Source organism: Hypanus sabinus, chromosome 1, assembly GCF_030144855.1.
Source record: "Hypanus sabinus isolate sHypSab1 chromosome 1, sHypSab1.hap1, whole genome shotgun sequence".
Taxonomy (NCBI): Eukaryota; Metazoa; Chordata; class Chondrichthyes; order Myliobatiformes; family Dasyatidae; genus Hypanus; species Hypanus sabinus.
The window spans coordinates 89,481,530-89,506,910 of NC_082706.1; the positions used below are offsets into that span (position 1 = coordinate 89,481,530).

The 25,381-nt window shown below is 40.5% G+C and overlaps 1 long non-coding RNA gene across 1 annotated transcript in view; it reads left to right on the forward strand.

Moving 5' to 3' along the window:
• The window catches only part of LOC132395260 (uncharacterized), a 46,548-nt gene extending 21,595 nt beyond the window's left edge, over positions 1 to 24,953 (forward strand). The window contains exons 2-3 of the long non-coding RNA XR_009512555.1: positions 5,409 to 5,494; positions 24,418 to 24,953. This is a non-coding gene — a long non-coding RNA (uncharacterized LOC132395260). The remainder of the gene's footprint in view (positions 1 to 5,408; positions 5,495 to 24,417) is intronic.
• Positions 24,954 to 25,381: the final 428 nt, after the last annotated feature.

Sequence of the window (25,381 nt, forward strand, 5' to 3'; positions counted from 1 at the left end):
TAAAAAGGCTCATCTGTGGTTTATGGTCCATATAAATTGTGAACGCACATCCATAGAGGTACTGATGAAAATGTTTGACCGCAAAAACAATGGCAAGACCTTCTTTGTCTAGCTGTGAATATCCCTTCTCAGCAGCCATCAGGGTACGTGAAGCAAAACCAATAGGCTTCTCTGAACGGTCCTCCATTACATGTGAGAGAACTGCCGACTCCACAGGGTGAAGTGTCACATGAAAGGGTGATCTCCTTATCTGGGTCATAGTGAACGAGCAGCTTCGCTGAGTGGAGGAATTCTTTCATTTTCTTGAAATCTTCCTCTCGCTCTTAGTGTCATTGTGAAGCAGCTTATACAGTGGGGCCAAAACCTTTGAGAGGTCCGGAAGAAACATAATAATTCACCATGCCCAAAAATGATCTGAGTTCAGTGATGCTCTTGGGGCTTGGGGCCTCCTTGATAGCTCTCACTTTGTCCTCCACTGGGCAAAGCCCCTCAGCTGTAATCTTGTGTCCCAGGTCGGTCACACTCGGAGCCAGGCAGGAACACATGTTTTCCGCGTTTCAACCGCAGCCCTGCATCTGAGAGTCTCTTCAGCACCTGTTCTAAATTAGCCAGATGCTCCCCCTCCGTGGCTCCCGTGATCAAAATATCATCAAGATACACTGCTACATGTGGAATCCCCTGCAGCAAAGAGTCCATTGTCCTTTGGAAAATGGCGGGGCTAAATGTCACTCCAAACACCAGGCGATTGTATTTGAATAATCCCTTGTGCGTATTGATGGTGACGTACTCCTCTGAATCCTTGTTGAGCAGCAGCTGTTGGTAGGCGTGACTCATGTCCAGCTTTGTGAACAGCTTACCCCCTTGCAGGGTCGGAAACAGGTCATCCACCCCTAGCAATGGGTACTCCTCCAGCTTAGAGACCTGATTCACCGTAAGCTTGTCATCCCCACATATCCTCACCGTTTTATCCGCCTTCAAAACTGGAACAATGGGAGCCGCCCACCTCGAACATTGGACGGGCTCAATGATGCCCAGCCCCTGTAATCATTCCAGCTCCGCCTCGACTTTGCCTTTCATGGCATAGAGCACCGAACTGGGCTTAAAAAACATGGTGTGGCCTCAGGGTCGACATGGAGTTTCACGGTCACGCCCTTCGGTGCGCCCAGCTCGTCCCTGAAAACATCACTATACAGCTGCAGAATGTCCTCCATCGTGTGTGCATACTTAATTTCATGCCAGCTGAGCCGGATTTTGCAAAGCCAATCACGGCCCAAAGGATTGGGCCCACTGCCCTTAGCTATCACCAACCTGGCTTCAGCCTTCTGGCCCCCGTGCGAAATATCCACATATAACACCCCTAAGTGAGGTATGGGCTGCCCCATATAGGTCCTGAGTTGGAGATTAGATGGTCTGATGGGAGGCAGGTTGGATCCCCATGTCCTCCTGTAGGTCTCTTCACTAATGACCGATGCAGTAGTCCCTGAATCAATCTCGAACTTAATGTCCTTTCCCTTGACAGTGACTGTGGCATAATGTGGTTCAGGTGGTCCCTCATCCGTTTCCACCCCAAACATGTTGTAGGCACACGCTGCCTCTCTGTCTGCTTCTCCTAGGTGGTGTGTGGCTGCCTGAGACTGTGGAGCTTTCCCCTTCCCAGGCTTAACCTCACCCCTTATGCTCCTGCACTTGTTAACTAAATGTCCCTTCTTGCTATAAGCATGGCAGACAGTATCTTTGTATTTACAAACATTTGCATAATGCGTTCCTCCACACCGAAAACATTCCACCCGCTTTTCCTGTCTACCAGTCTCCCTCCTGACTTGGAGCACTGCTGTCGACTGCGACCCTCCCCCCCCCCCCACCCCCCATATCCTTTCTGTATATCCTTGGCATTAGCAGCAGCCAACTCCATGCCTTGAGTAATCCCTAGGGCTGTCTTGAAAGTCAACAGTGGGGTTTCCCCCAACAAGCAGCGTTGTACAGCGTCAGTATTAATGCCACACACCAATCTATCGCGGAGCATGTCATCCAACACAGCTCCGAAATCGCAATGCTCCGATAGCTGCTGAAGCTCAGCCACAAAATCATCCACACTCTGACCTGGCTTCCGGACATGGCTGTCAAACTTGAACCGTTGAACTATTACCGAAGGCTTTGGATTGTGGTGGTTCCCCACGAGCTTGAGCGGTTTGTCGTATGGAATTTCTCCCGGTTTCTGCAGCATAGCTAAGTTCCGTATCAGCTTGTACGTCTTTGCCCCACACGCACTCAGGAGAATAGAGCGCTTCTTAGCCTCCTCAGTAATTCCATTAGCACAGGAAAAAGTGGGCCAACCTTTCCTCGTACTCCGGCCACTCCTCGATTTGCTTGTCAAACACACCGAGCATAAGGCTCCTCGCCCGCTCACAACTCCTGATCGAAAACGGGGCCGGCCCGTCCACAAAACCAGTTTACCTCGTCACCATAAATATGTGGTAACTTCTACTTTACTAAAAAAACCACTCGACAAGTTGATGGCCAAAAGAGCATCTTTATCTGGGACGGCAAATAATATTTACAATACAGAGGCTTCCAGGTACCTCGTGCGGCATGAGTGGAGGAACTATATACAATGCATACTGGGAGTAAAAAGAGCGGAAGTAAAGACCCCGCCAACCCCGGATCCCGCCTCTTGCTACAGACAGCTCCCCGATTAGTATTAACTTACTTTTAATAATACTCACATTACAACAAATACTAACTTCAAAAAAAAATCATTGGTTTACTTCAAACTAACCCTCACAACTTTACTTTATATTGAAGCTGATTAGAAGCAATATTGGACATCACTGTAAGACAATTAGTTTGATCTTATTATTATCCTGCTAGTTGATTTGTTAAAATCATCCCAGCAATATCTGCTTGAACATGCTTCAGCAAACTACAAATCACACTATTACCTAGTCTACATTTAAAAGCTCCCTCTGTCAACCTACCAGCAGGAATTACAATTAAGGACCAATAGTGAGTGTAGACATTTTTTCTTGCTGGGAGCTCTGTAAGAGAACGGTTACAAATTCAGTCACATATTACACAACATTCTTGATTTTTGTTTCTATTGACTTCAAAAGAAAGGAAAATGAGATGGTGTAATGTGCGCAACTGAGTAAATAGGGTTAATTTTACATTATACTCTAAAGTCAAAATAAACTACAGTAATTTACTGAGTGAACCAAAGACCAGGTTGCATTGTAATCAGCCCATTCCGAACATGCCCAGTCAGCACATACTTACAGTATATGTTTAGACATGCAAATTTTGATTACCTCAGAGAATATAACTATTTTAAAATCTTGTACTACATAAGTTACAAACTTGTCTTCCTCCAAGACAAATTCTACCCTTTTGGCAGATTGAAAGGTAGACACGATGGAGCCAAGTTTAGTACCCAAAATTTTATGGAAAAATCTATTGGCACAAAAACGCTAAATCCACTGTGTTGACTACGCAGCCTAAATACCATTCAAAATATTGTCAATCAAAACTCTTCCGAATCCCTAAGTGTTACTCAAGATGATAATGGCATTGTAGCATATATCATCTAGGTGTTCTATAAGGCAGTCCCTCCTTTCAGCAGGGTTTGTTGCGTCCTAGCTGTCTCTGTAAGCCAGGGCAGTATGATATAGAGAGCAAGCTGTTGCTCATGCAGCAGGCTGCCCCTCTCTGCCCAGATGATGAAGCCAAAGGAACGGCAGAGACCAATACAGTTTGGCACCAGCTTCATCACAGGAGCTGCCAGTCAGCATTGAACTCAATGTAGGGCTGCCTTAGGGGCTCCAGCTCCGGGTTTTTCTGAAAGTTTACTCCCAAAGCCTTCCCCACGAGTCAGTATAGCCGCAAGGCAGCAGGAGTTTGAACTAAGAGTTTTCTTTCTCCTACAGCTGGTGAGCCCCATATAGCTGAAGTGACTAACCCACCACTAACCCACCTTTGTCCTTTCTTCTGTCAGTAAAAATGGTTCTGCTGGGCTTAGTAGCTAAGCCACACGTGAATGCCAGGAACTGGACTTAGTTACCAGAGGCTATTTGAGACACACGCCATTGGGAGCATATCCTGACTACTCCCCTTGGCTATGACAATCTTAAGGAACCTTGTCCTATGCTAGAAATTAAATATTATTCATAAAGATTTATACACATGGTAAGTGTTCTAATAAATAAAGCGAGCTCAAAAGTTGTATTATTTAATTGTCTTTATTTCGTACTCGTCAATATTATTGGAAGGGCTAGCATTTATTTCCCATCCATATCTGCACACCAGAAAATGTTATCGGGTGGGGAGTTTGAGGATTTTTATGGAATGTCAATAAAGGCATGTTGTGAATTTGCAGAGGAACAGAGCAATGGTGGTTTTCCATTGCCTAGTGGTATAAGTCACTGGTTTGCAAAGTGACATCAAAGAAGCCATAAAGAGTTGCTGGAGCATATCTTGTAGGTGGGAAACTGCTGTGCTGTGATGAAAAGAGTGCATGTTTTAAGAAGACAGATACAGTGTGAGCCAGTAGGCTGCTTTGTCCTACACTATGTTGGTTTCTGCTTGAAGCTTATTCAAGTTACATGGATCAAGGCAAGTGGAGAATATACCATTGACCGCTGGACTCAACTGAACATATTTACAAGGAGCAGAGTCATGAGAGAGCAGCGTCCATCATCAAGGACACCCACCATCCAGGCCATGCTCTCTTCTTGCTGCTACCATCAGGAAGGAGGTACTGGAGCATAACATCCCACATCACCAGGTTCAGGAACAGTTACTACCCTACAACTATTAGGTTCCTGAACCAGTAAGGATAACTTCACTCACGTCAATGCCGAACTGACTCCACAACCTTCAGGACCACGTCCAAGGACTTTACAACTCATGTTGTCAGCATTAATTTTTATATTGCACAATTTGTCCACTTTTTCACATTGGTTGTTTGTCAGTCCTTATTTATATAAAGTTTTCAAAAGCTCTTTTGTATTTCTTTATTTTCCAGTGAATGGCCGCAAGAAAAGAAATTTCATTGATGACATTGATAATAAATTTACTTTGACTTTGTTTTTGTAGCTTTTGAAGAGGCCTTAGATGATACAAGGTAAGTCATTGTCAAATCACACACAGACTTGTAGCTATATTATATAAGTTGATGGACCAGTTAAAATTCTGCTATGGTGCTGATATCGGAGGATAGAGTACCTTCCACATTCCTGACTGAACCAGGCCTTTGAGATGGTGATGTGAGGAACTTGCTGGGCCCAAATACCCCAATGTAAAACAAACAGAATCAGAACAACTGCAGTTCTGATGAAATGTTATTGATTTGATTCTCTGCCCATGGATGCTACCTGATCAGTTGATTTTTTGACAGCACTTTGTTATTATTTCAGATTCCTGCCATCTGCATCGTTGCATATACAGTGGTCTACATACAACCCACCAGAGTCCTGGGAATGTTTTATCATATAGGAAGAAAGTAAGAGATATCATTACTGATATTGTTTGATTTACATTACTTTTCAGGAATGCTACCAACTCATAGCACCTCCAAACCCATTACATAAAATTTCACTCAAACATTTGTATAATTACCAAAAAAATTACATAACCTTACAGTTTCCCTCTACCATTATTCCCATTTCCCTCCTTTCGGTACTTTTCTTGTTTCCTTTACAAAGAAATAAATGACAGCCATAAGTTTCCTCTACGACAAGGTCATTTCTCAAACAGGCACAGATTGCCAATGTGCATGTACACAGGAAATGTATCAAAATTACTCAATTAAAAGTTAGTTATGCTTTGTGTTTCTGTACATTCCATTGATGAATAGAAGCCTTTGTACTGGGCCATTCACATGGAATTACAATTTGCATCAATGCAACAAAACCAGATAAGCTTTAGACCTTTTAAATAGCCAAAGATTTTAATCTGTAGTTGGAAATAATTGTAGTTTTATTTATTTATTTATCCAATGAGATAATGTGTGGAATAGGCCCTTCCAGCCCACACCAACCAACAACCATCAATTTAACCCTAACCTAATCACGGGACAACTTACCGCGATCAATTAACCTACCAACCAGTAGGTCTTTGGACCCAGAGGAAACCCACGCAGTCACAGAGAGAAAACGTAAAAACTCCTTAAAGCCAGCAACAGGAAATGAACCCAAGTCGCTGGTACTATAAAGCATTGAGCTAACCGCTGCACTGCTAAGCCACCTTCTACTGTACAAATTAAGAAATAATGAGTATTATTGCTTCAACTTATTCTACAGTACAGTACTATGCAAAAGTCTTAAGCACATATATACAGCTCGGGTGTCTAAAACTTTTGCACAGTACTGTAGTACTTTAATGTATTGTACTGTACTGCAGCCGCAAAAAAAAACACAATTAATGACCTATGTGAGTGATGATAAATCTGATTCTTATGTGGGTCTCTACTGTGGACTGAGAATGGAAGGGAGCGGGGAGGGGAATCTTTGTTGAGAAAAGGGGAAGGGGGAGAGGGAGCAAGAAGCACCAGTGAGACTTTCTGTAATGATCAATAAACCAATTGCTTGGAATCAAATGACCTTGCCTCATGTCTCAGAGCTGGGTGAATCTGCACCTGTGCCAACCCCGCCTCCCCGACACTCCTTCTCTGCTACCTGTCCCACACCTCTCCCGTGGCGCTCCAATCTTGCCATTCCCAACATCCTTTGCTCCTGCTAGATTTATATACTCGCTGTCCACTCCACGTTGACAAATGCAGTGCAAAATTCTTAGACACTCTAGCTATACATGTGCCTAAGACTTTTGCACTTTAATAGTACCCTGACCTATACCACTAAAATACAATTCTAATGATTTATAATTATTATAAATATACCTCACTTATGGTTGATCATAAAATGCCATATGTAAAATACCAGTGTGGATAACTTCATACACCTCAACGCTGAACTGACTCTACAACCAAAAGACTATTATAACCATCTATCCTACAACCATCAGTCTCTTGAAAAAGCTTACTGAATCAATTTCAAGGACTCTACAATTCAGTAGTAATTATTTACTTTTTTATTATTTGCATGATTTGTCTTGCACATTGGTTTGTTGTCAGTCTTTATTTATTATTTTTCATAAATACTATTGAATTTCTATATTTCCCTGTAAATGCCTGACAGAAAACAAATCTCAAAATAGAACATGGTGACACACAAAATGCTGGAGGAACTCAGCAGGCCAGGCAGCATCTACAGAAAGGAATAAACAGTAGACGTTTCAGGCTGAGAACCCTCATTGCCCCGATGAGGGGTTTCAGCCCAAAATGTTGACTGTTTATGCCTTTCCATAAATGCCGTCTGACTTGCTGAGATCCTCCAGTATTTTCTGAATGCTACTCTGGAATTCCAGCATCTGCAGAATCTCTTGAGTACATAGTGACGTATATGCACTTTGATAATAAGTTTACTTTGAACTTCTTTTTCCACTTCAAGATAGCAAGAATCCAAAGAACATTAAGTAAATATCATGAAACCTTCACTGTCATTTCATTACATGAGAAGCAATCAGATAAGAGACTCTCAATATAATAAAAGCACTCCAGGGTTGAAAACAACAGTGGTTATAAACTTCACCTTTGTACAAGTAATAAAGTGTAGTCTATATACTATGCATTTTCTATAATTTTCCTGTAAACAACTTGCTGTTTCCAGAATTTAAATCTGGATCAGATTTAAACTAGCCTAAAGCTAATGCAAACTATGATTTTAAATATTTGCCTCTTCAGTTTCTTTTTGGAGATCCAGAGGTTAGACTGTGAACCATTATTTAACTAAAGAACATTTTTATAGTCAGGCAAAACAAACTTTTATTTACCCACATTATTGTTATGCTCTATAACTTTAAAACATTAAAATAATTTAAAAGAAGAGATGGAAGTCTGAAAAGTGAGTCTAACTTCCTGTTTACTTTAAACAAGGTTCACGTGTATCATGTGCTAGCTTGATGAAGTATGCAATTAACATATTTTCACATATAACTCATAATTAATGATTTAATCGAACAAAAATGCTTAATCAACATATACGTATGTACACACACAAGATTACTCAAAAAAACAGAAATATTAAGTACACAACAATTATGGTTGGTAATTCTATGTAATGGTGAAAAGATTCTGGAATATACCAAGAGTTCTTTTTCACTGGATCACTAATTGGTATATCTATTGCTATTACAAAAGAATGGCTTTCTTCATCATTCTGTGGTCGGTAAAAGAATTAGAGTAATGTTGAGGATTAAATAAACAAATTGGTAAGCTTGGTTTCCATTTGGAAGCCAGGCAATGAACTCCCTGACAGAGTTACTGACTTACCTATTAGAAAATAAGGACATACACTCGTGGCCACTTTATTAGGTTTTTACATGTTGTGTGTTCAGAGATGATCTTCTGCACACCACTGTTGTAACGCTTTGTTATCTGAGTTACTGCTGCCTTCCTGTCAGCTTGAACCAGTCTGGCCATTCTATTCTGACCTCTCTCATTAACAAGACATTGTTGCCCACAGAACTGCTGCTCACTGGATGCTTTTTTGTTTCTCACACCATTCCCTGTAAACTCCAGAGACTGTTGTGCATGAAAAGCCCAGCAGATCAGCAGTTTCTCAGATACTCAAACCACCCCATCTGGCACCAAAAATCATTCTATTGTCAAAGTCACTTAGATCACATTTCTTCCCTATTATGATGTTTGATCTGAACAACAACTGAACCTCTTGACCATGTCTGCATGTTTTTATGCATTAAGTTTCTGCCATATGATTGGCTAATTATATATTTGCATTAATGGGCAGGTGTACAGGTGTACCTAACGAAGTGGTCACCAAGTGTAGGTGCAAGTATAGACTAAGAGGTGAAATAATTCAAGACAATAGATTCTATCCTCTTTAGGCAAAAGTATCAGGAGATCAGGCAACTTCTTGGAGTATCCGCAGTTGAACTTGATAATAGGCAGTGGTCTCTAAAGATCAAAGGGTGGTCCCCATCAAGGAAAGCATTGAGCAAATCCTTGGCAAACTTTGATGACCATGTGCTATTTTTCATTTTCATAAGTCTGACTATATTACGCAGAGAGTCATTTGCCATGGAAGTCAGTAGATTAGATAAGGATTGTTCTGGGCAGCCTGCAAATGCCTCAATGCTTCCTATGCTAACATGGTATGCCCACTACTCACAACCCCAACCCATACACATCTGTAATGTGGCAGGGATCCAAAGCACCTACAGGAAAGCCATTCAATTACAGGCAGAATGTATAAACTTCTTACAGACAGCAGCAGGAATCGAACCCCAATTAATTTTACTCCTGGCATCGTAAAGCCTTGCACTACTGCGCTGCCCCAGTAGTTATCAAAAATAAATACAACTTCCAACTTGCATCTACTTCCAGCCATCAGTTATGACAGAACTTAAATGCTATAATGGGTTACAAAACAAAGTCAGACAGCATTGCCAACAACAGCGTTTCCTTCCTGATTAGCTTAACGCTTTCAATGAACGGTTTAAACATGAGAGGATTGGAATGTCTCTACCAAACCCAATAGCCTCCGAAACCCACAGGCGCCGTTGCCAACATAAGATCGGTCTTCTGGAGACTGAATCTGGGAAAAACATCTAACCCAGATCCTGTGTCGATCAGCTGGTGCAGACACTTTCAACCTCTCCCTACTTATATATAAGGTTCCCACCTGCTTTCAGAAGACCATTATCAACCCGGTACCCAAGAAAAACAAGATAACATGCCTTAAAGACTGCTGCGCAGCGCCTGACCTCCCTATCATGAAATGCTTCAAGAAGCTGGTCCATACGATCATAAGACCATAAGGTATAGAAGCAGATTTAGGCCATTTGGCCCACTGAGTGCCTCTCCATTCAATCATGTTTGAGTCCCTCTCAACCCCATTCTCCTGCCTTCTCTCTGTATCCTTTGATGCCCTTACTAATCAAGAACCTATCAAGCTTTTCTTTAAATATGCCCAATGACTTGGCCTCCACAGTTGTCTGTGGCAATGAATTTCATAGATTCACCATCCTCTGGCCAATACATTCCTCCTTATTTCAGTTCTAAAGGAACATCCTTTTATTCTAAGGCTTTGCTCTCTGGTCCTAGATTCTTCCATGACTGGAAATATTCTCTCTCTACATCCACTCTATCCAGTTCTTTCAATGTGATCATCCTTTATCCTTCTAAGCTCCAATGATTAGTGTCCCGAGCCATCAAACACTCCACTTATGTTATCCCTTTCATCCCCGAGATCATTCTTGTAAACCTCCCCTGGAACCTACTCAACACCAGTGGGTCCTTCCTTAGATATAACACTCAAAGCTGCTTACTGTACTCCAAATGTGGTCTGAATCAACATTAGATCATAAACACAAGAGGTTCATAAGCTGCTAGAAATCGTGAGGAACACAAGGAATGTGCTGGAGGAACTCAGCAGGTCAGGCAGTGTCTGGGGAAATGAGTAAGTATTCAACTTGTTAGGCCAAGACTCTTCATCAGAACTGGACAGGAAGGGCGAAGATGCTGGTAAAATGAAGTGGGGAATGGGAAGGAGTGCAAGATGGCAGGTGATAGGTGAAGCCAGATGAGAGGAAATGTGGAGGGGTAATGAAATGAGAAGCTGGGAGGAAAAGGTTTAAGGGCTGAAGAAGAAGGAATCTGATAGGAGAGTGGGCCATGGAAGAAAAGGAAGGAGGAGGGAAGTGGTAGACAGATGAGGAGAGGTGAAGGGATAGGAGAGAAGCCAAAATTGGGTAAGAAATTGGAAGTTAGAGAAATTAATGTTCATGCTATCAGGTTAGAAGTTATCCAGAAAGAATACGAACTGTTGCTTCTTCAACCTGAGTATGGCTTCATCATGGCAGTAGAAGAAGCCAAAGGCTTGTCCTGGTCCAACCACGTGGACACCACAGCCAAAAAGCTCATAGATGCCTCTACTTTCTCAGGAGGCTATAAAAAGATTAGCCTGTCTCCTTTGACCCTCCCCATCATAGAAAGCATTCAAATGTAGCACCGCTTGGTACAGCAACTGCTCTGCCTTTGACTGTAAGAAACAAGAGTTGTGGGCACAGTTTACCACATCACCAGACTAGCCTCCTCTTCATGGGCTCTGTCTAATCTTCTCAATGCATTGGTAAAACAGACAGCATAGTCAAAGAGCCTATCCACCCCAGACACTCTCTCTTCTTTATTTCTTTTACTTCTTTTAACTATGATTCCACTTCTAAGCTGCATGCAATTGGAACCTGTGATTTACATCTTAAGGGTGTGTTTTTGGGCCAGTTGAGTGATCCGGTGCTTTGCTGTCTCCGAGGGAGTTTGGTGAGCTTGGATGAAGCCTGGATGCAGGGGGTGAGCCCATGATCAGCTCTATTGCTTTCCTCTAGTTGACGTGGCGAGAAAGGTTGAAGTTGACCAAGATGGGATTGGAGACGGGCGCATTTTCAGCACCATCTACCCACGTTTGACTGGTCTTCCTCTCCCTCTCGCGAGGTACTGTTAGGGTAATGTGCAGGGGTCTTGCAATCCATGCTGCAAGATTGATCGGTGAAGCTTGTGGCTGTGGACTTCTTTTGAAGGACTTTGAGGTTCATGTTGCATGCATTTCTGGATTCCATTTCTCATTTCTTTACTGTTTTTGAGTAGTTTGATCAGGGCAATTGATTTAGAGTGAAGTCTGACTCTACGGCCTGCAGGCAGCTACCAGTGTAGTGCTGAACTGAACTAAACTGTCTACTCCTGGACTCTTGGTTTGGCGTTGGTATTCCATGCATTGTTTGTGCAATTTGTTATTTGTTTCCATGCATTTGGTGTTTGACATTTTCCTGAAAGGGTTCCTTGGTGTTTCTTTGTTTCATGGCTGCCAGCAGGAAGATAAATCTGAGTTGTATTCTGTATATATACTTGGTAATAAATGTATTTTGACTTTGACTTTATCTGTGCCATTGATCATCTCATACACCTCTTTCAAGCAATCTCTCACCCTCCTTTGCTCCAAGGAGAAAAGCCTGAGTTCACTCAACCTATCCTCATAAGACACACTCTCTAATCCAGGCAGCATCCTCGCAAATCTCCATGCACTCTCCTAAAACTTCCACATCCTTCCTATGAATTGAACACAACACTCCAAATGTGGCCTAACCAGTTTTAGAGAGCCTCGCTGCTCTTGAACTCAATCCCTTGACTAATGAAGGCCAACACACCATACACCTTCTTAACCACTTCAAACTTGAAGGATCTATGGACTCCTAGATCTCACTGCTCCTCCACATTGCTAAGAATCCTATCTTTAACTCTGCCTTCAGTTATGATCTTCCAAAGTGAATCACTTCTCATTTTTCTGGATTGAACTCCATCTGCCACTCCCGAGCCCAGCTTTGTAACCTATCAATGTCCTGTTGTAACATATGATGAATTTCTACACTATCCACAACACCACCAAACCTTGTGTCATCTGTCCAACTGTTGTGTCATCTGCTTAAAATGTACTCTTGACTTCACAATCTCCCTCATTATGACCTTGCAACTTATTGTCTGCTGCACTGTAACACTACACTCAGTGGCCACCTTATTAGGTACACCTGTACACCTGTACACCTGCTCGTTAATGTAAATATCTAATCAGCCAATCTAATCAGCAACTCAATGCATGAAAGCAGGCTGACATGGTCAAGAGATTCAGTTGTTGTTCAGACTAAACATCAGAATGGAGAAGAAATGTGATCGAAGTGACTATGACCGTTGAATGATTGTTGGTGCCAGACTGCATGGCTTGAGTATCTCAGAAACTGCTGATTTCCTGAGATTTTCATGCACAACAGTCTTTAGCGTTTGCAGAGAATGGCGCAACAAAATAAAACATCCAGCGAGTGGCAGTTCTGTGTGCAAAAATGCCTTGTAAAGAGAGAGAGATCAGAGAAGACTGGCTGGACTGGATCAAGCTGACAGGAAGGCAATAGTAACTCAAATAACCATATGTTACACCAGTGGTGTGCAGAAGAGCATCTCTGAACATAGAATACATCGAACCTTGAAATGAATGGGCTACATCAGGAAAAGTCTGCAAGCATACTTCATTAGGCACCTGATAAAGTGGCCACTGGGTGTAGATTCTGCCCTCTGTTATTGTTTAACCTTGTACTACCTCAATGCACTGTTATAATGAATTGATCTCTGTGAACGATATGCATGACAAAATTTTCTCTTGGTCCATGTGACAATAATAAACTGATTTACCTACCGGTAATTTAAATTAATGCAGTCCAGCATTGAAGTTGTTTACTTGTTGTAGAGAGAGTAAGTCCTTGAAATGTTTGATCCACCACTTGGCTAATTTTAACCACTACTTGGCTAATTTTAGGCAACAGCAACAGAAGACTACAGACATTCAGTGACCACAGGAGGCACCTAATAAAGTGGCCACAGTGTATACAGTGAATAAATTTAATCCTTTCACCACCTCCCCTGGAGCATTTTCTAAGCTCTTACTGCTCTCTGTGTAAAAAAAAATGCCTTGTAAATCTCCTTTAAGCTTTTTTTTTGTATTTAGAGATACAGCGAACAGGCCCTCGCGTCCTGCTTTCCCCCTCTCACTTTAAAGCTATGCCTACTAATATTTGATATCTCCTTCCTGGAAAATCTACGGTCTATTTTAACAGATACACTTCTCAAGCCTTTGTAAACTACCGAATAAAAAAAAGAGGCATTTATATATCATCTTCCACTGCTTCAGGCCATCCAAAAGCACTTTGCTGCGAGTGAACCAAAATGTGGTTATTATGATAGTGTAGAGTCAATTACAGAGTACTGATGCTTCTCAAAGTGAAACCCTGATTCCCCGTAGTGAGAGGTGGGAATGGGTAAGGATGGCCAACAGGGCATTGGTGAAGCTGTATAGGCCAATCTCCTGTACAGTGGATTACAGAAACATTGATGAACTCCAACCAGACCATCAACTTTTTTTAATCGAGAAGCTTATATGATTGGCTTTGGTAAGAGAATGTGCTGTTTTGATGATGAATGCAAAGAAGGCTGTGCTTTGATTGCATTTCCTGTTTTGCATTTTTATCAATAAAGTATATATTGTGAAACTAAAAAAAGTTCCTCTTTCCACAGCCTAACCTGTTGAGTGTTTCCAGAATTTTCTGAGTTTGTTCCAAATTTCCAGCTTCTGCAATATTTTTGTTATTTTTATACTCCACAGATGACAGAGATTAGTTAAGGTAAGGAGTGCATTATCATATCAACAGCCTGCAGGGCACTATTGCAATCAAGAGCCATGTCAAAACTTTGCAAAAGATTAAAGATTAGCTTTATTTGCCACATGTACATCGAAACGTACAGTATTTTCATGCATTGTTTGCATCAATGACCAGCACAGTCCAAGGATGTGCTGGGGGCTGCCTGCAAGTATTCCCATGCTTCTAGTGCCAACATAGCATGCCCACAACCCACTAACCCTAACTTGTAAGTCTTTTTGAAATGTTGGGAGGAAACGAGAGCACCCAGTCATGTACATGTTCCTGAAACAATGATCTGTTATCAAGCAACAGGTACTATGGACTATGCCTCAGTACTATGGACAGATGAGTTTATAAGGGGTCAAAACTAGTTAAACACACCTTTAGGATGCACAATATCCTTCACCAGCAGCTTCTTATCAGATGGCCTAATCTTCATTTCCTATCTACTGTAAGATTGTACCAGTTTCCTGTTTCTAGTTAGGGTTTGCAGATAAGTGTACTATTGTAACTGCTGCAGTTATGATACCAAACCCACAAGTGACTGGGGTTCTCGTCTTACTTGGCCATGTTACAGCTTAGAACATTCATACAATGCAGTAAACAGGTGCTTACATGTGTTTCTAGAAAACCGCAATTTATTTAATGAAGGCTTTATGAGATTATGAGATTAGGATTATGAGTCCTAAAACACACATTCTTACCAGTTAGCAAACATACAAGCGGAATGCATGATTTATTTGCCACTGTTTTTGAAATAACACAATTCAGTTATACGAGGACAACTTTGTAAAAACGTGATCAGTTAATCATGTTGATATTTCTCCATCATAAATATTATACTGAAAACCTGACGTAATTTACCAGATAAAATACAAATCTTACTGCCAAACACTTCAGTTGACAGATTGGACCATTACAAATAATTTGTTTTTAAAATGTCAAAGTAAATCTATTATTAAAGCACTGTATATGTCAACATACACAAACAGTACAAATAGTAGATAGATAGATAGTTTTTTGGTCTTGATTTCCATACATAAAAGCTTAAGTTAGTTTAGAGTAAAAAGCATTTAAACTTGGTTCAATGTTGGATATAAGCTATCCTGTTTTCAAAATTCAAAGTAAATTTATTATCAAAGTACATAAATTTCATCATATATTCATATCTATGAATATTCATTTTCTAGCAGGCATTCACAGTGGAACAAAGAAGTGCAATAGAATCAATGAAAAACTTCAAACAAACAAATTCTGATGAACAATTATTGTGCAAAAGACAAAAAGTTGTGCAAATACAAATACTAAAAAAAAATAATAAAATAATAATTAATTGAAACCTGAGTTGTAGAGACCTTAAAAGTGAGTCCATAGATTGTGAATCAGTTCAGAGTTGAGGTGAGTGAATTTAGTCACACTAATTCAGGAGTCTGATGTTTGAAGGGCAATAACTGTTCCTGAAGCTGGTGGTATGGGGCATAAGGCCCAGTACCTTCTGCCCAGTGGTAGTAGTGAGAAGAGAGCATGGCCTGGACAGTGGGGGTCCCTGATGCAGGAAGCTGCCTTCTGGAGGAGACTCGGAGGGATTAACAGAGCTATCTCCAGAGCCCAGCTGAGAGGCAACAGATCTCATACCACATTCTGATTAGAATATATTCAGCAATCATCCCGTTAAATGGCACTTTAATAATCTAAATATAGAAAATAAAGCATGAAGATTCAAATGTGTGAACGCTGAAATACCTTATAGTGGTAGAGAGGTGCTTATGAAAAGAAGTGCTGTCGTACAGCAGCAAGTAACATGGGCAGCAACGAGCACAAAATTTGAAAGATTAAGGCTCATAACATAGAATCGGCTGTTTGCTAACCCTCATTGTGGTTCACCTTAAAAAAAAACCTTCCAGTTTATACCATCCAAGGTTAGTGGGTAGGATTAACAATACAGTCAACTCCCAGGAGCGGCCCACCAATTTCTGATATTACTTTTTAAATCATCATTATTATTATTTATAAACTTCTAAAGAATAACACAACTTATCACTACATTTTCAAGGGTAGGGAGGCTCTTTGGCAGTAATTAACATTTATCACAACTACTTTTTCCAGTTTTTTTAATGGCTAAATCATGAGATGTAATCATTCTTCACCCCGTTTCACTGATTTCAATGCCACATGGAATCAGCAATGGTCTGTTATAACATACTGTACCTTGTGGAGGGATTGAGTATCTCTGACAGCAAGTCCACATTTCAAAGTACCCACGGAGATGCTCCTATTATAATACTGTAGACTGATATTCCTTCCCCTCTCCGATATTTGTGTTGATGAACCAGATATTTTCTGTTCCTGGGTTGTTTTAATTCATTACAACTTTAAATATTTTTAATTATGTCATCTTTTAAATGCTGTTAATATACAAACTTAAAAGGTCCAAAATCCAAATGAAATACAGGGGAGGCAATTCAATCAAGGAGAACGTAAGAAATAGGAGCAGGAGTCGGCCATCCGGCCCATCGGGCCTGCTCCGCCGTTCAATAAGATCATGGCTAATCCAGCCACGGACTTATCTCCACCTACCTGCCTTTTCACCATAGCCCTCAATTCCCCTACTATTCAAAAATCTATCCAACCCTGTCTTAAAGATATTTACTGAGGTAGCCTCCACTGCTTCACTGGGCAGAGAATTCCACAGATTCCAGAGAATAGAAGGAAGGATTAAAGGTTAGCTTTATTTGCCTTACATACATTGAAACATTCTGCTAAATACATTGCTCGTATCAAATCAAGTCAGTGAGGATATACTGGCAGCAGCCCACAAGTGTCACCATGCTTCCAGCGCCAACATAACATCCCTACAACTCATTAGCCATAACAATACATCTTTGGAATATAGGAGGAAACCAGAGCACCTGGAGGAAACCCACGCAGTTAAGGAGTGAACATACAAACGCATTACAGAAGCAGAAGGAATTGAACACCAGTTTGTGATCACTTGTGTTGTAATAAAATTACATGAACCACTATGCTACGGTGTTGTACTGTGGGATGGTGGGATAACCAATAAAGTACACTGTTCTGTAGGAGATTTCCAAACTTTCTTCCCCACGGAGTGATCTGTGTACCCTGCCCACATCCCTGTCATTCTAAAGGATTAAACATAAACTATTTGTTGTTACAACTGTTGTTTTAGACTTTACTGGCTCTCACTAAAAGAGTCAACCTCCCACTCTGAAAGCTTTGGCCTCACACAATTTCCAAGGGAATGCAAATCAAGTATGTGGAGAAGGGAGCATATTACCAGTGGGTCAGCTGTTAACATCTGTATTCTTATCCTGCTGAAACTATAAGTTACAATGTTAGGATATTGCCAAAAATATCTTCTCATGTACACAGTGCAATTACTTGGAAGCAGATCAATCATTTTATGCTGATGGAGACGATCGTAACATCAAAAGTTCCCTCCTGGAAAGTGCATCAGGGCTATTAAAACCAAAACTTCATGCCATTTTAGAAGATTCTTCCCCCTAGTCAATTAATCTGATTAAGCATTCTAATTAGCTTCCCCCCACCACCACCCCGGCCAGCCCCTCTATCTATTACAAGCAAGAGAAAATCTGCAGATGCTGGAAATCAAAGTAACACACTCAAGATGCTGGCGGAACTCAGCAGGTCAGGCAGCATCTATGGAAAAGAATAAATAGTCGATGTTTCGACTGAAACGTCAACTGTTTAATTTTTCTATAGATGCTGTCTGAACTGCTGAGTTCCTCCAGTATTTTGTGTGTATCCCTCTATCTATTACCTCAATAGCTTTTTAAAATTTTATAATTTTCTTTACGTTGTGAATACTTGCTGGGTATTTATGTATTTATGCACATTTTATTCCATATCCATATTTTAACCTTTATTTTATATATGTCTTTATTCTCAACAATTGTTGGTGTTGTTACATGTCGTGCCAACACACCACAGCACCTTCCTAGTGCATGTAAAGTATATGGTGAATAAAGATAATCTTTGATATGCAGCTGCCTAATATACTGTATAGCCATGTGAATGTGTATAGGCCCTCCCCAGGTCACAAGAGGTTTCCATTGCTGTGAACTGTTCATAACGTGGACAAACACACACAAAATTGTGGGAGGAACTCAGCAGCTGAAGCAGAATCTATGGGGGGAAATGAAGAGTCCATTTTTGGGCCAAGCCCTTTCGTCAGGACTGGAAAGAAAGGGGGTGGAATTCAGAATAAGAGGGGGAAGGAGAAAGGGAGTAGCATGATCTGAAGGGTGATACAGGAGAGAGAGAGAAGGTGGGTAGGTGGGGAGAGGGAAGTGGGGATGAAGTGAGAACTTGGGAGGTGATAGGTGGAGGTGGCAAAGGGATGACAACATGGAATCAGGTGGCAGAGGACAGAGGCGGAGAACCAGAATGAAGAAGGTATGTGTGGTAGGCAAGTCATGAGGGTGGGTAGGGGAAAAAAAAAGAGTAAAGGGGTCAGAGGGATAAGGGGGAAGAAAAGATGGGGCCAGAGGATAGTGGTTAACAGAAGTTAGAGAAATTGATGATAATGCCATCAGATTGGAGACTGCCAAATCAGAACATGAGGTATTGTTCCTCTAATTTGCATTTAGTCTCAGCTTAGTAGCAGAGGAGGCAGTAGACAGTCATATCACTGTGGGAATGAGAGGAGGAATTAAAATAACAGACCATCAGGAGATCCTGGCAGGTAAGGCCAAGAAAAGTGCTTAATGAAACCACCCCCCAAACTGTGCCTGGTCTCACTGATGTAGGGAAGGCCTCACCCAGAGCACCAGATGAAAGAAATGACACCAATGGATTCACAAGTGCTGGAAGGACCATTTAGCACCCTGAATGGTGTTGAGGGAGGGGGCATAGTTGCAGGGGTAAGTACCTGGAAGGAGATCAGTGGGGAAGGACAAGCAGAGAAGGGAGTCACAGAGAGATAATCATGGCAGAAACTAGCCAGAGAAGAGGAATATGATCATGGTCCTAGGATCCTATTGGAGGTGGTAGAGGCTACACAGAGTTATATGTTGGATGCAGAGGTGCAGCTGAGGGCTATATTGGTAGCAATAGAGGGAAACCCCCATTTTCTGAAGAAAGAGGACATCTTGGATGTTCTGGAGTGGAAAACCTCATCATAAGAACAGATGCAGCAGAGACAGAGAAACTGAGAGATATCAGCATCCTTACAAATGACAGAGTAGGAAGATATGAAGTTGAGTTAACTATGGGAGTCAGTGGGTTTGTAAAAGATGTGTGTTATAATCTGTCCCCTGAGATGAAGATAGCGAGATTTAAAAAGGGAAAGAGGCATCACAAATGGACCAGAATCAAAATCAGATTTATTATCAATGAAACACGCCCTGAAATTTGTTGTTTTTCAGAGGCTGTACAGTGCAAAACATATACTATTCAATAAATTACAATAAGAAATATATATAATTAAAAAATAAATAAGTAGTGCAAAAAGGAGCAGAAAAAGTGAGATAGTGTTCATTGGTTGATGGACTGTTCAGAAATGAATTGGAGGGCAGGGTGGAAGCTGATGAAATTGACAAGCTCTGCATGGACCAGAGCGGTCATCGCTGTGGTGGAGAAAGAGTCGGTGAGTACACCTTTAAGCCAGGTGTTCATATGTCAGGGATATTTATTTTAACTATGTGAATGCATAAGCAGGTGTACAAGTTTAGTGAACACCCAAAAGCACATGATATTATCTTCTACCATATTTTTTAAAGCTTTCAAGCTGTAAGAAATAAAAAAATATGAAGTAGTTTCAGATTTGTTTACTTCTGTTGGTCTACTTTCTAATAGTGTATTGATATGAAACAACAAATGTACCCAATTAAGTTCTATGTTTTGGCCAAGGCTTCCCCTTTTTTATTTTAGTTTTTGATTTATTTGAAGATACAGTACAGGATGGTAGCAGGCCCTTACAGCCCAATGAACCTATGCTGTCCAGCTGCATCCATGTAACGAATTAACCTACTAACCCAAACGTCTTTGGAATGTGGGAGGAAACCAGAGCACCCATTCAGGCACGGGGAGAACGTGCAAACCCCTTACAGGCAATGACAGGAATCGAACCCAGATTACTGCATTACACTAACCATTACCCTTCCGTTCGTGTTACCCGACAGGTTTCAGGTTTGGTGAACCTGCTTCTGTGCCCAACTCTGTTTCCAATCAACCAGAAAGGGACCAAATGCTTGCCAACACAATTGGCTTCTTTCATCAACTGCCAAGCTGGCCAACAAATTCTTTATTATTTATAGTCACTAAGAAAGGAATATTAAAGTTTCCCACAATAACATTTTATTTTCCCATTTTATTAGCTTCCTTTTAAAATCCAACTTTTGCAGTAACTCATTCTCGTTTAAGTAACAAGGCCAAAAAATCTCACATCAGAGTTAAAAGCACTGGTTAAATGTCTCATCGCATGGCAGTTGCAAGAAAATCTGGCAGCAATGCACAAAATATGCAAGTAGGTGAAATATGCAGTTTATGGACCAGCAACCTTCTCTACTATGAAAATGTTTGAAAATTTTACTTTTGAAAGACAGTGATAGCACTTAGGTAAAAACACACACAAAATGCTGAAGGAACTCAGCATACCAGGAAGCCTTGGCCCAAAATGTCGATTGTTTATTCCTTCCCATAAATGCTGCCTGATTTACTGAGTTTATCCAGCATTTTATGTCTGTTGCTTCGGATATCCAACATTTGCAAGTCTCTTGTATGTACTTACGTTAATAACCTAGGTAAGATACAAGTTGTACTTCTTCAAAATAAATTTGTTAAGTGTGTATGTTGGGGTGGACTTTACTCTCACAGTACATTTTTCCTAAGACTTTTGCTGACGAGCTACTCTGTGTGAGAACTACTACTCATTGCATGTGCAGCATTCATTAAAGTTACAAACCCACAACTACACCTACAACTACATTAATTGGCCACTTTGTTAGTTACCTCCTGTACTCTACTAAGTGGCCACTGAGTGTAGGTTCACGGTCTTCTGCTTCAAGGTTTAACATGGTGTATTTTCAGAGATGCTCTTCTGTACACCACTGTTGTTGTTGCCTTCCTGTCAGCTTGAATCAGTCTAGCCATTCTCTGACCTCTCCTTAACAAGGCGTTTTTGCCCACAGAACTGACACTCACTGAATTTTTTTTGTTTGTTTTTCACACCATTAGCTGTAAACTCTAGAGATTGTAGTGCATGAAAATCCCAGGAGATCAGCAGTCTCTGAGATACTCAAACCACTCTGTCTGGCACCAACAATCGTTCCATATTCAAAGTCTGACCTGTGCTGTGCTGAGCATTTAATAAAATGACTGTTACCATAAGATTAGCACCTCATTCTTGACTTCCGAAGAATGTTCCTGACAAAATTATCTACAAATTCAAAACTGACTGCAAAATCTATATCTTCCTACTTTCTAAAACCTTCTTCTTCAAAGTCTGCATTTTAAGACATTTTTAAGAAATTTCACCAGGTCTAGAAACAAAACCTTTAGCTAACCATCTTAAATTAATGGAAAAATAGTTGAAACCATGTATGTACGCATGAGTGTGTAAGTGTTCGACCTTTGTGGCTGTTTGCTTCTCATTCACCCAAAACTCAGCCACATTGAAGTCAATAGTATGTATATGTTTAGGAAGGATGCTAATTTCTGCTTTTGCCTAATAGTATGTAGCCAACCCATCTTCCTCTATTTAATCTGCTCAAAACTTGCAGCAGAGTTTGTCAATATTGTTTACATTTCCAGGAGCTATGGAACTAATCCCAAACTTGGAATTCCTCTTTCAACTACTTGGAAGCATGTCAAATTTAAAAAAGAAGGAAGATGTGAATTTTACAAATCCAATTCTTTGTTCTTTTCCAAATTTATCTTTGACCCAAACAAAATGCTGAGGTATTAATTGGATGTCCGTATTTCAGCCACAAAAATATCTGTCTATGACTCCTTCCAAATTTATCTTCAAAAACTAAAACTATGTGTATGATTCTTCCCAACAGAATTCCTGATGTTTTACATTTAATAAGAAATGCTAAAGGGATTTCATATGGGTTGAATCATTCATCTGTTTTAATCCCAAAAGAAAAAATTCAGATAGGTGGGAACTGACTACTTTTCTGAAATACATATGTATATTATACACACAGAGATATAAAACAATAAAATAATTACATAATTGTGTGGAGTTGGCAGACACAAGTTTCCAATTAAATGAACACATTCTTATTGCAAAATACAGGAATTCTCTTGAAACATGAGACTAAATCATATATTAGAAGTTTGATTCATGAAAACTTAATCAACAGTAAGAATTTTGTTAGAAAATAAGTCAATGCAAAAAAAAGTACTGAATAACTTTGTGATGGTTCAGTGAGTTTTGAAAGTCACTGAACATTTTGGATTGGTCATGATTACAACATGTAATCAAAGATTACAGCAAAGATAGTGCTGCAAGAAACGGCGACGTGTTACAGGTAGCTAACAAAACTACTAACGATGCTAATAAACTTTATCTGGACTATGATCAACACAATCTGCAGGCTGTAATATCCCACTGGATGACGTGTTTTTGAACCATCTCTTTGATCTGGCATTTTTGTGGTATCCTGAAATAGTGGACTGGACTCTCAATTATGCAGGTATGGTGGCAGCAACCATTTCTGGAGCATACCTGGGACCAGACTGAAGTGGCAGGGCCCAGGGCCAAGAACAGATAACGAACTGATGTTCGGCTGATTTGAGCACCAAGCCAGATTAAAATGATTAAGGCGTCAAGGCCAAGGGTAATGGAAGCACCAGTGCTCAGCTCACTACTCCTTGAGGTTTTATTCACCTCAGTGCTGAACTGACTCTGCAGCTGTGGCCTGTAAGTGTTGGTACCCTCCTCAACATTGAATCTGGCTCCGCAGCCGTGGATACAGCCATCGGCCTCCTGGACCAGCTGCAGCGCTGAACTGACTCTGCAGCTGTGGCCTGTAAGCGTTGGTACCCTCCTCAACATTGAATCTGGCTCCGCAGCCGTGGATACTGCCATCGGCCTCCTGGACCAGCTGGACCGCTGAACTGGTTCTGAAATTGTAGACTTACTTTTGGGGACTCTGAGATTCATGGTCTGTGGATTATTTGTTTGCTTGTTTTAATGGCTTGCACGGTTTGTTCTTCCTATTTCGCACATTAGATGTCTGATTGTGTTTGTGGTGCGCAGTTCCTTGTGAATTCTATTGAGTTTCTTTGTTTTGTGGCTGCCTGCAAGAAGATGAATCTCAAAGTTGTAAATATAGCATACATACTTTGACGTCTGACATGACCCTCCATTCAAACCACAATCATACACAACACAACAACCCTCCAGCCCCTCCATTGTTGTAACCCGCCCAAAACTTTCCACAATAACACACTTAAAATGAAAAGTTTTATGGATGCAGTTGGAAAAAGCTCAAAGTTTGGAATATGGGAGGATAATTAAAGATTTGTTTCAGGTTTGCTTCCGTTAAGTTGATGTAGTCAGGTTTAAACAAGTTGAGTCTATTTTTTCTTCGCATATTCAGTTGTAAAGCAATTAATCTAATCTTACTATGTATTATTTTTATTTCAATATATTTTCAGAATTGCTTATAGCAGCAGATGTAAGAGACACAATTATTGTATTGTAAATGGATATTACAGATCTCTTGGTTCCAATACTGGAATTTAGAAAGCTGCAGATCACCTCAAAGCAAAAAGACAGAAGGACTTTTGCTTTTGATGCAAAAATTATCATTGCTCGAAACTGATAGTTATGAGAAGTAATTTTTCTCTCAAGTTTCTGCTCAGACTGATTTAAATATTAATTCATTTGAAAACTAGATGCTTGAATAGTGAAGTAGAATGTTATTGCTATTTGTGTGATAATTATCACCACAGTCTATCGCCAGACATAAGCACTTAACAAGAGGGCTTGATCAGCTCTTGTGAGTAATCTGATTTCAGACAATAAGACCATAAGACATAAGAGCAGAATTGGGTCATTTGGCTCAGCGAGTCTGGTCCAACATTCCATCATGTCTGATTTATTATCTCTTTCAGCCCTATTCACCTGCCTTCTCCCTGTAATCTTTGATGTCCTTAAAACTCAAGAACCTGTGAACTTCTGATCTAAATACACCCAGTGACTTGGCCTCCACTGCCACCTGCGACAAGGATTTCACAGATTCATCACCCTCTGGCTAAAGAAATTTTAAATAACTGAACAAGCAACTGAGAATGAATTGTTCATGCATTATGGTACCCCAGTGAGTTTTTGCTTTTTATGCATTTCAACAATTTTTAAAGATGTCACTTCATATTGTCCATGAACAAATAAAACACTCAACATTATGACCCCTGATGAAAAACGTAAATGGATTCATTCAGTAAAAGTCACTGTGATAATCATAAACACAAGAGATTCTACAGATGCTGGAAATCAGAATGACACACGCAAAATGCTGGAGGAGTTCAGCAGATCAGGCAGCATCTATGGAAAGGAATAATCTATCAATGTTTTGGGCCGAGATCCTTCATCAGGACTCAGTGATAATCAACTGACTATGGATGTACTGACAATAATGTAATGTTATTTAAACCAGCACAGACATTCATGGGAAATAGACCTGCACTGGATGGAATTTATGCCTAAAATGTCTCATCTTTTGTTTTAATTTGATTAATTTTGCTGATAAAAAACCTTATTAGTGAAACCTTTGACTTTGGGAGGCATTCATATGAATTACTAACATAAATGTGCAGAAAAAAGTATTCAAAGGAGGTGCAAACTTGTGAGATTTGAGCATAATTCTTTGAAAAAGAGCCCAATATAAAATAGAGATCGGTCAGAAATTGAAACAATTGCATTAGCATTTATCCCCATCAGAAATTCCCCATTATATCCCACTGTAAAGCTATGTAGTTTAAAATTTTAATCCAGTTGTTCGTAAGAATAAGTAAGTTTTATGCTGCCTCTTGCCTTCAGAGTATTTGCCGCCGTAAACAGAAGCCCAAGAAGAGTAGG